The following is a 14,942-nucleotide window of genomic DNA, read 5'->3' as shown; positions in this document are numbered from 1 at the left end:
TGGCTCTGAACACACTAGGTTTAGTCTTGCTGCAGGTAAAGCCTTTGGTTTGCTTGCTGCAATTTCATGAAACTTTCTCTGGTTGACATTGCCATATTTTCAGCGTGACAGACCTTGCTGTGCTGCCACGCGGCACCGTGTGGTCCAACCTTGGAAGTTTTTGGCTGATGGACTTGTCAGTGAAAGCAGGACCTGCCGTGGGATACCAGGGCAGGACTGAAAATGTGTTTTTCAAGGAAGCATGAGGTTTGTGTCCTGGCATAAGCAGAGCTCAGGCATCCAGGCTGCAACCTCAAAAGCAGTGCCTGTTGAACCGGGAGGCATTTGAAGGGAGCGTGTGCCCGTGTTTGAGTTGCACCTTGGCAGGTCTGGAGGCATTATTTTTTGGCTCGTACTCCTGCGAGAGCCTAGTTTTCTTCTGTTCCCTGTGGTGCTTCCTAGCAACTGAGCCTTTTGCTTGCTTTATAAAGTTCAAGTGATCCTCAGGCTAGTGCAAGTCCCAGACCTGTGTTATCAGCCGGGGGAAGCAGCGTAGTCTCAAGGAGGTTGGATGGGTTTGAGCCTAGGAGAGCTCTCCCACCTGTGGAGAGGAGGTTTCCACCTGCAAAGCAAGGATGGGGACGACGCTGTGCAGAGTCCCAGGGCAATGCTACCTCTGCTTACAAGCGTAGAGGGGGAATTAAGCCATAAACCACACTGCAGCACACAAAGAAGCCATTTTAATTTCAATCTCTGCTGGAAGCACCACATGGGAAAGAAAATGTGATCAGTATAAAAAGAAATGTTTATATTTCTAGGAGCAGAGACCTCCCAAATAATTAACATCACTTGACAAACTGCTGTTTAAAATGCAAGTGGTTTAAGTGCTGCAGCTCAGCGGGCATTCGTCACAGCTCTGGCGTAAGTGCGATAAGCGCTGTGCGTTGGTTGCTGCTTTAAAGTAAAGATTTCCAGTAAACATCTTATGCTTAAGGAAAACGTCTCCATGATTTTACTTTTTCTTATTTGGAGAAGCTAAATGTTAGAAAACTGGCCAAATGGCAACTTGGTGGCAAAGGTGTTGGGAATGCGGTTTTAGACTTAAATAAATCCCGAACTTTAGTTTCTGTTGCACAGATCGGGCTTCTGGTCAGAAGATAGACAATGTTTCATTGGCTTTGGCTTTTGGGAGGAAGAGGGAGAGAGGAAAGGGCTTTTGGGGAGAGATTTTTGGAATTTACAACTTCAGCTCTGATCTGTCTATCTCTAATATTCACTGACGCAACTAGAAGTACTTTAAATAAAAGCTTACTTTTCTCTAGGGCTTTTGGGAGCCTGGTTGGAGACATAAGGATTGTTAAGAACTGGCATTTTTCAAAGGTTAAAAAATAGCAGCTTACAAAGAGACTTGAGATTAAAAAAAAATGTTAAAAGAAATCTCTCTGAAAGATAGAAATATGTGAGTGCCTATAATGTGCTGAAGCATTCCAGATCAAAATTACTTCTGTCTTTGCACACGAAATAGAATCAGATATAAAATCAAATACAAAATAGAACCTTAAGAATCTAATTCCTTTTACAAAGGCACTATTGATGCTGTGAATTTCATGCAACTTGGAAAAGGAAAATTGTACAATTTATTTTCTGGTTATCCTAAACTAGTTCAATGCCACCCTCCGATTTTTCATCTCCAAAGGGAAAGAGACCATCACTCGTGCTGTCTTCTTGTTTTCTGATTCTGAGTGAAGCTCTGTATTTAGAGGGAATTCAAGTTTGGGGAGTCCTGATGGGTGCTGGTCCATCACACATGGAGCTGGAGCTGCAGCATTGTAGCACGGTAGGAGTTGCTGTCCTTCTACTCTTAATCCCTCTGTCCATCACTGGCTTTGCAAAATTGGCTGGAGAGATCTTGATCGAGTGGCATGGCCGTGACAAGATTCCTGGACAAACTGTCTCCTTTCTCTCCAGCCCAAAGCTCTATTGCTTGAGCAAGGGTAGGTGACTCTGTATCTCATTGCTTGAATTTTGGATGGTTACTGACTGCAAAGTGATCTTGCTGTCCTTGGCCTGTGCTATTCTGTGCATGGCCTCTAGCAGTCAGACTTAGGGATGCAGCAGAAGATCTTATATCATGTTAAAAATTAATTCTTGAAACAGAGATGCAGCGATTACAGCTCCCTATATCCTTCCTAGGCAGATGTGCAATGACTTTTATCATACAAAGGATAAAACATTCAGGCTATCTTTTCCCATGGCAGAAAGGATAAAATGCAGAGCAATATCCTTCATATGATTTACAAATAGATTTGAAAGAATGCTAAAGGCATTCAGTGTGTCTGCAAGAGATGACTGCAGTTCTTACAATGCTCTTCTCCAGACATCTGGTAACCTCAGCCATTTTGCTGGAAGATGTTTCTATCTCATTACCTGTAAAGTGACTACCTACACTCTTTTTTCCCACTTACGAGTTATCCCACAGTTTCAGAGACCTTTCTGCTATCCTCATACAGCAAAGCTGCTCACTGGGGACTCCAGGTTGTGCCTTGTCCCAAGCTGATTGCAGATTCAGTCTGACCAGCGTACAGGCAGTTGCTTGAAGGAGATCTTAGAGATTCCTTCTTTAGAGATTCCTTGGCTATATGACAGTACACGCTTTCCATCTTCTCATAATTCTGTGCTTTGATAAATATGTGCCTGAACCCTCCTGGGCAGACTTTATCCATTTTGTCTTTAGTGTGTGGCAGAAGCAGCATTTTTATGACACATACGTGCCTGGCACTGCTGGCACAGTTGATGCAGCAGGAGGTGTGTAGTATTGTGTGGGCAGCTGTAATAAAAACTAAATATGGGCAAGTTACCTCAAATAACTTCAGTACTCCAGAGAAATGATTTTGCAGTGCACCCTTTGGGAAAAAATGAAGATGGATAGCAGTTTGTGCAAATTCAGTTTGATCACAAATATTTTGGGTTTCTACTCTATGCACTATATTTACAGCAGTTGGTTCAGATTATGCATTGAGGTCTGCTTTTGGGTGCAGAAAACTAATCAGGGAAATGCTTCATGGCCCAGAGGTCTGGATTTGCAGACTCCAGTTCAACAGCTGCATCTCTCTGTGTGCTGGCAGGAAGGAGCATCTGTCAGGAATGCAGTGTGGCCTTATTATATTATAATTTAGAGCTGTGGCTTAGATAAACAAGTGCAATTATGTACTAAAAAAAAAAAAAATGCAGTGGTCTTTTTGTTACCAGATGAAATGCCCCTTTAGCTGGGCAAAGACTAAAAGATTTTCCACGATTTTTCAAGCTACAAAGAGCAAGGAAAATGGATGAATGAACTGGCCGCTACACTTAGCTGCTTCTTGCTCTTCTGAAATACTGTAGGTGTCTTTCCACCAAGAGAATAAAGCCCCCTGAGCCCTTTAGGCTTGTGTCCTATTCACACATGACCTTCAAGGCAGTCACGCCATGAATGTGGCTACATCAGGAACAATGCTCTGAATTCCGTGACATTGCATTTCTTCCTCGTTCTACTCTTTATCAATACCCCAATATGCAAAAATGCCCTTTTGCATGAATTTTAAAACTGCGTATTGTTCCTGTTCCAAGCTGGCTTGCTTTTCTAGCACATCTCTCTTCCTTCAGCTATTTAGAAATGCAGCTGTCTTTTTATCTTCATGGTGTTCCTGCCGAGTCACCTGCTATATGTTACCCAACTCCAGTAAATGGTAACTGGTCATCTGAGTCGGGAAAGGTCATGTGAGTAAGTCTGCAGCAGTATAAAATTGCTGAAGACTGAATCATTGGGAAGTTTTCTTCTGCATAGCTCACACACATCGATGTTAATACAATTTCCAAGCTAGGAGTGGTGAAGCTTCCTTGGCACCCTCTCACAAGAAATACTGGAGTAGCCTCTTCTACAAAATTTGTTGGAAGGTCAGCTTTGTTACCCAAGTCGTAAGAAAATAACCATGAAAATTTACAAGAGTCCTATGAGGGCTTATAACGAAAGGGCTTTGAGCTTCTAGCTTGAAGTGAATTTTTGCCTATGCGAAGCAGAGAGGACTGGAGCTCTTTCATGTGCTGTTACGGTGACAGAAGAGGTGTGGAATCACCTCCCACTGTCCTCTGGTGCAGGGAATTGCATTGGCTGTGGGTACTGAACAGCACGTCCTGACAGATTCATTCAAATCACCTGAAACTCAGATAAAACATACTATTACTTACAAAGTGATCTTCCTCCTACTCCTGTTTATTTGCTTTTTCTTTTCCTATATGCAGACTGTAAACAGTTTGGGGCAAGACCTGTCTCTTCTTCCTATCTTTATGAGATTCAGCATGAGGGGGTTGGCTAGCAGATAGGATTACTTTTACAGAAATAAAACGTCTCTGCATGCTCTTATGCTCAGGCAGTAAGGATTCAACACCCTTGGTCATTTACTGGCTGACCTGTTGCAGCAGATGTTAACAGAAACAAGTTGCTGTATGGACTACTCCAGCAGCTATTTATAGCAAAACATTAAGTAGTAGCTTCATGGGTCTGGCATGGGAATTGCTAGGAAGTGTGGTGGAATAGTATTCATGCTTTTTCTTTGGAAAAAGTGCCAGGGATGCTGTTTATCTTTGTTAAAATAAACTGTAACTTTATGCCCTGGCTGGCTGTTGAAGTTTCATGTTTTAATTGAATGGTCCAGGTTCAGATGCTCATCTGCAAAGAAACAGGGTTAATTACTGGTAGAGGGTGTTTAAACTGCAAGTGATGTGCTGCAGAGCCAGGCGAGAGCGGGAAGGTCGGTAATTTAGATTCCACTTGTGACTGTGGTACAGAAAGCGCAGATTAATGAAGGAATGCACGCGTGGATGGCCAAAATCTTGCGTAAAGGGAGAAATGTTGCCCTTTCTCCTGGTTTTGCCTCAGCCGTACTTAAATTATTTGCCTGGAAAAATATAATATTTTAATTGTGTGGTGGTTAACGCTTTTAGTGCTGCTGGAGACCTGTCTGGTCTGGGCAAAAGTTCTTGCTTATAATTTCTATTTGTGCAATGAGAAGTTGCTGGAGAGCAGGGCTGGTGTCCTGTGCTGGGCTGGCAGCTTTGCTCCTGTGCTTTCATGCCAGCTCTGCCAGGTAGCCTGGAAGTTTGACAGCTCAATGGTGGGAGTCAGGCATGAAGCTCCCATGCTTTAATCCTGGCAATGCACCTGAAAAAATGCCATTTTGGTGACAAACTCTATAATCTCACTTAGTATGCAGTGTAAGTTACTTTGCAGGAATACATTACAGATTAACTAGTGGGTGCTACCAAAATAAATCCAGCTGATTATAGCTTTGTGAAATTGAGGAGTCTCAGTTAATCACTAGGACCTGTTATGTATCAGCATAAGAGTGGTGTTTGGTTTTTTTTAAATAAGATGATATGAGGCATGTCTGTCTTGAGGAGAACAAACCAGGAGAGTGCAAGAGATTAAATTAAAAAAAAAAAAAGAGAAGTAAACTTAAGTGAGAGGAAATGTTCTGGATAAGGTAAGGCCAGTGTAGGAAGTGGATGACTTAAAAGAGGGAAGTGGCTGAGAAACTTCAATACTTGTGACAAGGGAGGTGGAGGAGGAGGAAGATGTTTTGGAGAGGAAGGAATGCCAAAGCAAGCAGTGGGGAAGGTCATGTGTTCTGTGAGTTTTCCTCAAGGAGAAATGGGCAGAGGGAGAGACGGGAGAGTGGAAAGGAGGATTTGAATAGAGAAATGATGGAGGAGGAATTCAAGGAGATACACAGCTCCTATAATCCTGAAGCATTTAAGAGGATGTTAAATGTGATCAAATAGTAAAGGCAATAGTAAATTTTCACTTGCCTGATAAATTGCTAGCTCTAATAACCCCATACTCCAAGAATTTATTTGCTGCCAAACATAGGCAGGAAAAAAGCCACTGGAATCAATATCTTTTGGATCTAGTCAGTGTGTACCAAGACTAGAATTTCAGGTGCATTTTTCCTTTGTGAGTAAAGGAATTTCATATTCCATTTCAGAAGGGCATAAACCCTGCAGCCAAGAGACTCTCAGCAGATACACGTTTAAAGGGCTTCCCTTTAGGATTGCTTTTGGACTTTATATTGAATGAAAATCTTTGATATTTGGGTAACCGGTGTGGATGGAAATAGTTTGGAGACTGTATCAACTAACAACAAAGTGAGCAGTGCAATTTTCTCATGCTGAAAAAGGGAATTTTCAGTTGATCAGAACAGAGTGAAAACAGACCAAAATAAGATACAGAGATGATGTGCTGGGTAACAGTCTATCTACAGCAAGGAAAATACAATGACCTGAGTATGAGAACATCAACATCAGAAGGTTTTTGCAAAAGATTCAGAGGCCTGCTCACATTGCTGAGCAATGTTGTCTTTAGGGAGACAGGACGAAGTGCTCTCTCGGCCGACTCCTGGGGTAGCATGGGCTGACCCTCAGCCCTGGTTGATGAGAGCAATGTGGCTACAGAGCGGGAGCTGCCATGGTCTGGAAATTCTTAGTGTGTCTGTTGAGAGGTGGAAGATCTTTGTCACATGAAGTCTCTGTAGCTGAACATTGTCCTTCATCCATGCCGTCACCTCGGGGTGTCCACTGGCTGCTCTGCGGTAAGGGGAGTGCTGGCTTTTAGGTTTGGAGACAAGCTGTTTCACATACGCTTGCAGGCAGATGTTGGTGGAGGAGGCACGCTTAAACCATGGAAAAGGAGGGAACAGGAGCCTCTGGGCAAAGCGCTGCTTGTGCTTCAGAAAAATAATCACAGCATCTTGGAATTGCTTGTTAAGCTTTAAATACAGATGAGGTAAGGAGCTGTTACTGGCAAGCATGCTCTTAAGAAACCTTGTGTAGAACAACGGTGAGGAACTTCAGGAGGAAGAGTGTGAAATAAATATGACTTGAGCACTGCGTTTTTAAACAAGACTACACAGGAAATGACCCAATTTTACAGTACCTCAAAAGCGACTCAGAATGGATGGTTTATATTAGGAAAAAAGGCACACTCCAAGTGTAAATGTCATGGATGATAGAAGAAAAACTGCTTCCTGGTACTCTTTAGAAATGGCATTACGTCTTAAAACTTCATGGTATGTGGTACTGAATGATAAACAAAATCTACACTGTCCAGCAGGGTAAGAGGAGAAGTAGAAGAACAGTCTCTGGGATATATATCCTGACCCATCCAGATGATAAATTAAAGTGAGGGCAGAGACATGTGATGTTTGCTATAAATTCGAGCAGCAGAATGCTGAAGAGGTGACGAAGCCACTGGAGATTTCACAACTGCAGTCCAAAGTTGTCAACAATGTTTCTGATTTGAAAGAAATATTATGCCCTGCTAACATGCTCTGCTGTAAGGCAGGAGCACATCAGGGCTGTGCTGGGTCTACCTGTGGTATGCACAGAAATAGGTATTTGGGAAGGCACAAGGCATGTGCGGTTGCGGAATCCCCTGCATGGCTGAGCCCATGAGCTCTTGAGGAAAAAAGCTCTTGTTCTTCACTGTGATCTAAGCTCACCTAGTGTGTTGGTCTCTAAAACTTTCATGGCCTTAAGGAACTGATGGTATTTGAAGGTTAAATTGCTATAATCTCAGGGATGTTTCAGTCAGTGCAACTCTGGAGTTTGCTGTGAGATGAATGATGCCATCCCTGTCTTGGAGTGTTTTCCAGGCTCTTTCTAGAGACGTCATAGAATCATAGAATGGCATAGGCTGAAAGGGACCTTAGAGATCATCTAATCCAACCTCCCTGTCATGGTCAGGGATTCCTCTCAGCTAGATCAGGCTACTCAAGGCTCTGTCCAACTTAGCCTTGAACACCTCCAGGGAGGGTGCATCCACAACTTCTCTGGGCAATTTATTCCAAAGTCTTACCACCTCGTACTGAAGAATTTCTTCCTAAGATCTAATCTAAATCTGTTCTCCTTCAACTTAAACCCATTTCCCTTTGTCCTATCAGTGGACACTCTTGTAAAAAGTCCCTCCCCAGCCTTCCTGTAGGTTCCCTTCAGGTATTGGAAGGCAACTATTAGGTCCCCCAGAAGTCTTCTCTTTTCAAGGCTGAACAATCCCAGCTCCTGCAACCTGTCCTCATAGCAGAGGCACTCCAGCCCCTGGATCATCTTTGTGGCCTTCCTCTGAACATGCTCCAACAGATCTATGTCTCTCTTATGGTGGGGACACCAGAACTGGATGCGGTATTCGAGGTGGGGTCTCACAAGAGCAGAGTAAAGGGGGAGAATCACCTCTCTTGACCTGCTGACCACACTTCTCTTGATACATCCCAGGATGCAGTTGGCCTTCTGGGCCGCATGAGCGCACTGCTGGCTCATGTTGAGCTTCTCATCTATAAACACCCCCAAATCCTTCTCTTCAGGGCTACTCTCAACCCACTCTGTGCCCAGTTTGTATTTGTGCCTAGGATTGGCCCGACCGAGGTGAAGGACCTTGCATTTTGACTTGTTGAAGCTCATGCAGTTTACACTGGCCCATTTCTCAAGCCTATGAAGGTCCCTCTGGACGGCATCTCTTCCCTCAAGTGAGTCCATGGCACCACACAGCTTGCTGTTGTTGGCAAACTTACTGGGGGTGCACTCAGTGCTGTCATCCATGTCGCTGACAAAGATGTTGAACAGCGCTGGACCCAGAACAGACCTCTGAGGAACACCACTTGACACTGGTCTCCATGTAGACATTGCGCCATTGACCACAACTCTCTGAGTGCGACCATCCAGCCAGTTCTTAATCCACCTAGTGGTCCATCTGTCAAATCTGTGTCTCTCCATTTTAGAGACAAGGATGTCATGTGGGAAACTGTCAAACGCCTTGCACAAGTCCAGGAAAATGACATTTATTGCTTTACCCATGTCAACCAGTGCTGCAGCTTTGTTGTAGAAGGCCACTAAATTAGTCAGGCATGACTTGCCCCTAGTGAAGCCATGTTGGCTGTCACCAACCACTTGGTTATTTTTCATGTGCCTTAGTACAGCTACCAAGAGAATCCGTTCCATGATTTTACCTGGCACAGAGGTAAGGCTGACTGGTCTGTAGTTTCCCGGGTTGTCCTTGGTCCCTTTTTTAAAGATGGACATCCCTCCAGCAGTCTTTGTTCTCAGCCCTGGTGCTACGAATATGAGCCCAGCACCCATACCACCTTCTTGCAAATGTCTCTGCAGAGATATTCCTGTTTTCTGTCCTATGTTGGGGAGCCAGTGCTATGCCAAGTTCTTATTGTTCACTGGCTTTATTCCAGGGACACTTGGCAGAGTCAAAATTTTTGGAGAGGGTAAGGGAAGATGTTGTCTCCGGTCTGGGATTTCTGTCTTTCTCAGTGAGAAATGGTCTCTGATTAGGGAGCTGGGCTAAACAAGACTCTTAGGATATGGAAGGTCAGAAGCAACAGGAGATTTTTGGCCATTGTGTTCTGCATCCCTGATGTATAGTCTTATGCACTGGGATGAATGGTAGAGCAGTGGGAGAGAGTCCTCCAGCTAATGATCCAGATGAGATATCTTCATTACCCTCTTAAGACCCTATCTCTTTCCTCTGGAGACAGAGGGAGTATGAAGAAAAATCTAATTTAGCTCATTATTTTATAAATAATGCAGTGTGAGTAGCCTGCTGTGGGCCCAAATCAGCATCTTGAGTCCAGAGGCACATTTTTATTTTACACAAGTATGATTCAAAGCTAACTCAAGGGCTTGAATTCAGGACAATAGCTTCTTGAACTTGCATTTGCTTTGGATGAATTTGTAGGTAGGTTACACCATTTTCTACCATCTCTTGGATTTTGGTTCCACAGTTCCATTTGCTTGTCTCTACTGCTTTATGTTTGCTTTTTTCGTCACTCTCCATTGCTCCCATCTTCCTCCTCATCCTGACAGATATCTAAAGTTTAACCTTGACAGGTTACTTCTGTTTCTGGTGACCTCTCAATATTCAGACTTCCAGGCTATTACACCGTACATGGAAAATATGCCCAGGATAGACTTTCCATTAAACTGTATTTAAATTGGACGGGAATGCTGGCACATCTACAAGTATTCCAGAATTAGATCCCAAAATACTGAGGCTAGTTAATCTTTTGGAAGAACAAAAACTCTTACTGATTTATATTTAGCAGAGGGAATGCATTTTAAAAACACAGTCTATATGAGGCCCCTTGAAGAAAACATCTTTTACATTGATTTGTAGTGCATGGAAATACTACGTGGCCATAAAATATTTGCAGTCGGGCTCTGCTTTTATGTAGCGTCTTTTTCGCAGCGTGAACTGTCATGAACCCTCCAAGAGTGGCTGCTCTGCTGACGGTGGGCTGCGTGGTGAAACGGGGCTGCCTCTGGGGCAGGGGTTTAGCTGTTTGTCACAGCTGTGCCTGGTGCCGCAGGAGGGGAAGGGGAAAAGCAGCGTGCGGTCAGTGCTGTGGTGGGAACGCTGGACTCGCGAGGATGAGGCTTTGGTTCAAAACCCATGCAAGGTTTGTACTTGTACTGGGCCTTGGGACATGTCCAGCCCGGGTGCCTGCCTCTGGCGGGGGGAAGGGGATGCGGGATTTGGGGAGAGCACCTGTGGAGCCACTGTTTGTGTCTGCAGCAGGACATGGGTGAGAGCAGAAGCTGGACTTGCCCTCTCTGTGTGCTCGTATGATGTTAGAGAGAGAAGCAGAGGTGCTGTTGGCCCTGATCTCGGCAGCACCGCTCAAACGTCTACGATGTCTCTTCAGGCTTAGTTTACATGATTATATGATTATAGATTAAGAAGAACTCTGTAATGTTACTACAGGTGTAAAATGTTCTGTGCATAGGTCTGATCTATACTGAGAAAAAGAGTAACTGAAATTACAGTAAGTGGGGAGAGTTCCCAGAAAAGGAACTAGAACAGATAACTGGGACATTAATGCAGAGGCTCAGAGAACAAAGATAATTTGTTATAAAGATTAAAGATAAGTGTACATAATCTTAGGGCCAACAGCGTACCTGCTTATCTTTGAGAAAACAAGGATTATCACGAGGAGATAGCATGAAAAGTTTTGTTTTTGTTTTTGTTTTTTTTTTTCCTCTCTCTGTCCCGTCATCTGCAGCACAGACAGATCAGTCATCATGCTGGGCAAGTTGTTGTTCCTCCTCCTGAAGCATCAAGTATTAGCAAAGGAGAAGATTCTCAAACTGTGCATCTGCAAGAGAAGAATAAACAGAATCTTTAAAGCATCCCTAAATCTTAAACTGAACTGGACTTAATCTTGCTTTCTTTTGTGAGAAGACATAAATACGTTTTTACATCTCTGTTTAGACTGCTGACAGACCTGACCTGATCACAGCAGAACAAAAATGCTCCAGATAACAAAGAGATCTGGGATGCTTCCAGAGCATCATTTTTTACTTTGATCTTCTCATTTCCTACTCACAGCATTTAACTTATGATGCCTCAGTAATAATCATAAAGAATCACCAAGATGCAAAGTGAATAAGGTCAGAAGTGCCTTGCTGCTCTCAAAAATAAATAATTATATGGCCCGTGCAAGTTGCTCCTGCTGTGGATTGGAGGAGCTGCTAGAAGGTGGTGTGGGGAGAAGTGGCTGCTGCTGATGGAGTGATCTCGGTCTCCTTTCCGTGGACCTGGTGGGACCCTGGGATCGTGGCTCCTGAGGCAATTGATCCTGCCGCTGCCCACTGTCTTTCCGGGGGGCTACTCACCCCCTTTCTCCTTACACGGCAGATGGGAGCATATGGCTGCTTACTTATGCTCTTGCTCTTCTTATGTGCTTAGGAGGCTTATGGCCTGCAGGGGCTTGGGGGAATTTGCACGGGGAGAGGGTGAGGCGGGAGCCTGCAAAGGGTGGGCTGCAGCCACGGGAAGCGAAGCAGTGCTGGAGGTCTTGTGGTTGTCCTCCATGGTGTGCCACCTGGGAGACTGAATTGCTGGGAATGACTGTGAGAGATGCTGAGTAAACAGTGCTCAGTTAGGGACCAGGGGATGGTTAATGATTACATGGCATCATTACTGGAGATGTCAAGTTTAAAAATTCATTTATAAAGGGAAGGGGTTTCTTCTAGACAGCCTTATGTGCATATGGAAATACTTACATATTCACACGCTTCTCTTCTGATATATTTTTTTTCACAAAAATAAAAGAGCCTAATCAGCCACCTTCGTGGTGCTTGGTATTTTTAAGTGCCTGCAGTGCCGTCAGCTGGCTTGTTGCTGCTGGAGACGGTGTGTGGGAGGGTTTGCCTCCCTGCTGTCCTCTCTTCCCCCCTCTCCTGCATTTCGAGAGTCTTCCTCATCTTCCTTCCCACATCTGACAGAGGCTCTTCTGGGCTTTGCCCAGGAGCATCTTCGCATCTCTTTCTGGGTAATTTCAACCACAAACATTAGTTCATCAGTACAGTCGATTAACTGATTCACCTCTCCTCTGTACTACTTAAGTCTCCTTTGGCCAACCTAAATTTTTGCTCTAGGTTTTTTTGCTTTTTTTTAATAATGTTGCTAAAAAAGCCCCACACCCAGCTAACTGCCTGGCGCTCCTGCAGAGGTTATCGTCTCTGCATGAGGAGTGTGCCTGCTGAACAGGCCCGTCTTCCAAATTTCTCCTGTTGTACCTGTTTTCCCGTCCTCTGTCCTTACTGTCACTTTTTGCATATCTTTTGCTAGTTTTATTTTTCTCTATGAAATTAAAAATCAGCCTCTTCACTTTGAAGGCTCCTCACAAACTAACCGCTCTGTATCACTTATCAGTCAGGTTTGAAAGATGGATCCGCTGTGGATCATCCTGCAATCAACACTGGCTCCTGTTGCCTACTTTTTATACCAGAAGACCTTCTCACAGGTGTCTGTAAAACCACCCTTGTTGTCTTTCAGATCTGTAACTTTAAACACAGCTTTGCTTTTTGGTCTTAAAAAAAAAAAAAAAAGCAGCACAACTCCAAGCCCCAGGCGGACTGGTATTATCTCCTTTCTTGTGCATGTGGTCTGTCTGCACCTGCCTCTTGTCTCGTAGTTAGCAATTTAAATGGAAAATCTTACACCATGTGCAAACCTACTCTCTTGATACATCTTGTCACTGCTAAAATAGCACAGATGAAAATAAGTTATGTTTTGGCTTTGACTTGGATGGGAGTGCTAGATCTGACCTGCTGGCTCAGATCCACCTTGTAGATATGTCCCTAATTCACTCAAGTTTAACCCAGGGTGCTCCATAATTTCAGGTGTTCTGGATTTAATGCTCCAGAATTAACCCTTTGCATTTCTGTCATTGAGTGCCCCAGCACCTGCAAAGCTATAGTCTGTCCTTGTGGAAGAGCAAAACTTTGTTTCCTGGCCATCTTGTGATGCCAAGATGAGTAGTTCACTGTGGTGACAGCAATCTGATAGTGTCATTAGCATCGTAACAGGCACAGAGTTGAGTACAGACTGGAGATATGTGATTACTTATTCCTTCAAGAACAGCAAACATGTTTTTAAAGGCAGTGAAGAAACCCTTGTTTTCAATTTGCATTAATTTATGGCTCCCTCTCTTCTGTGCACATGCCCTTGGTCAGGCTGCATGTGAGAAAACAAGGTTAGCAACTCCTTTCAGTTTCCACTGGTGTTATGCTGATATTTATTTTTAGTGAACTGTATCGTGAAATGTGCTTTTAAGAATCCATTTGCAAAGCCTACCGCGATGAATTCATTGTGTTTTTTTCTTTCGAACTTTATTAGCAAATGTGAAGGATTTACACAGAGGTGTGAGTAGTTACTGTCATAATTCCCCAAAGTATGGGAGCACCTTGAAAAGGAGCAAGGCTTATGAACATTCACCTCACAATTGGTTTTTTTTCCCCTATGCTGCTAGTAACCATCCAGCTTTGGAAGGGCTGTGCAGGTTCTCTGCCAGGGCTGGGGCTTTTCTACTGCACCGCGTGTGCATCCCTGTGGCAGGGCTTCCCTTGCATTCCCCACTCCTGCACACCGTTTCCTCTTCTTCCTTCTCAGAATCCTTCCTTTTAAATGCATATACAGTAAGGCCCCCTGCCAGATAAAGCACTCTATTAGCCTCTTTTGGTAATGTAATAATTTGGAAACCCTTTTCTCCTTTCATAGTGTAGTGTTTTGCCCTGTCCACTCTTTTCACTGTCACTAACCTGCAGGACAGGTACCTCTGTCACCAACCCTAGACCTCTCCTCTCCTCCTCTCCAGCTGGACAGGGATTTGTCCTTTCCACTTGCTACTGCGTGCCAGTCCCTGTGCTCTGTTTTAAAGTCTCCTTTTATCTTTCTTCCAATTATGAATGCCACTTATTTCACATGCTCTAAGTTTACCTAACCTTGCAGTTAGTTTTCAGTCTGAAAAGAGTTTTGACAGTATTATGATAGGTGCCTATCAAAAGATTTTTTCCAAGTGGAAAAAAATATTTAAAAAAAATTAAATGCAGACATTTCTTGAAGCGTTTAAGAAATCCTAAGCCTTTAAGATTATGCCTAATGTTTGCAGAGCATGAACGCTCCTGGTGAAAACTCCTACATAGGCTTTGGGATGTATTTTGTGAAGCTGAGAACATCCAGTGCTGCCTTTTATATAGCGCCTGGATGCTGCTCGGACCTTGAGATCCAGGAGACCAGGGACACCTAACGTACATGGAGGGAGCAGTGTGCCTCCTTTGGGACAATATTCTGCTTTCTCAAACAGGTCTCCAAAAGGAATGTGCGTAAGAGTGGGACACCTGCAGGTGGAGTGGTTCAGAGTGCTTCACGTTGCGGTTCATGTAACGTGTCCTTTACCTTGGCTTACTAAAGGTTTCAGAAGATCCGTCTCACATGCTTGTGGCTCAGGGGAGCCAGTGGCACATTACCGTTTTTGCCGCTGTCTTGGTGGGGCTCATGGTATTAGGGGTGGGCTCTGTTCAGAGTTCAAACCCAGTACTGAATGAAATGGTTCAAACAGCATGTATTATTGGGCATGAATTGAAAA

At 43.9% G+C, this 14,942-nt stretch overlaps 1 protein-coding gene across 2 annotated transcripts in view; it reads left to right on the top strand.

Annotated features, from left to right (window-relative positions):
* Nucleotides 1–14,942, top strand: part of NEURL1 (neuralized E3 ubiquitin protein ligase 1) — a 162,670-nt gene that overhangs the window by 78,652 nt on the left and 69,076 nt on the right. The window lies entirely within an intron of this gene.

The sequence above is a fragment of the Tauraco erythrolophus genome, chromosome 9 (genome assembly GCF_009769465.1).
Source record: "Tauraco erythrolophus isolate bTauEry1 chromosome 9, bTauEry1.pri, whole genome shotgun sequence".
Taxonomy (NCBI): domain Eukaryota; kingdom Metazoa; phylum Chordata; class Aves; order Musophagiformes; family Musophagidae; genus Tauraco; species Tauraco erythrolophus.
Note: the sequence above shows the minus strand (reverse complement) of the source record. Positions and strands in the feature narration are given on the sequence as shown.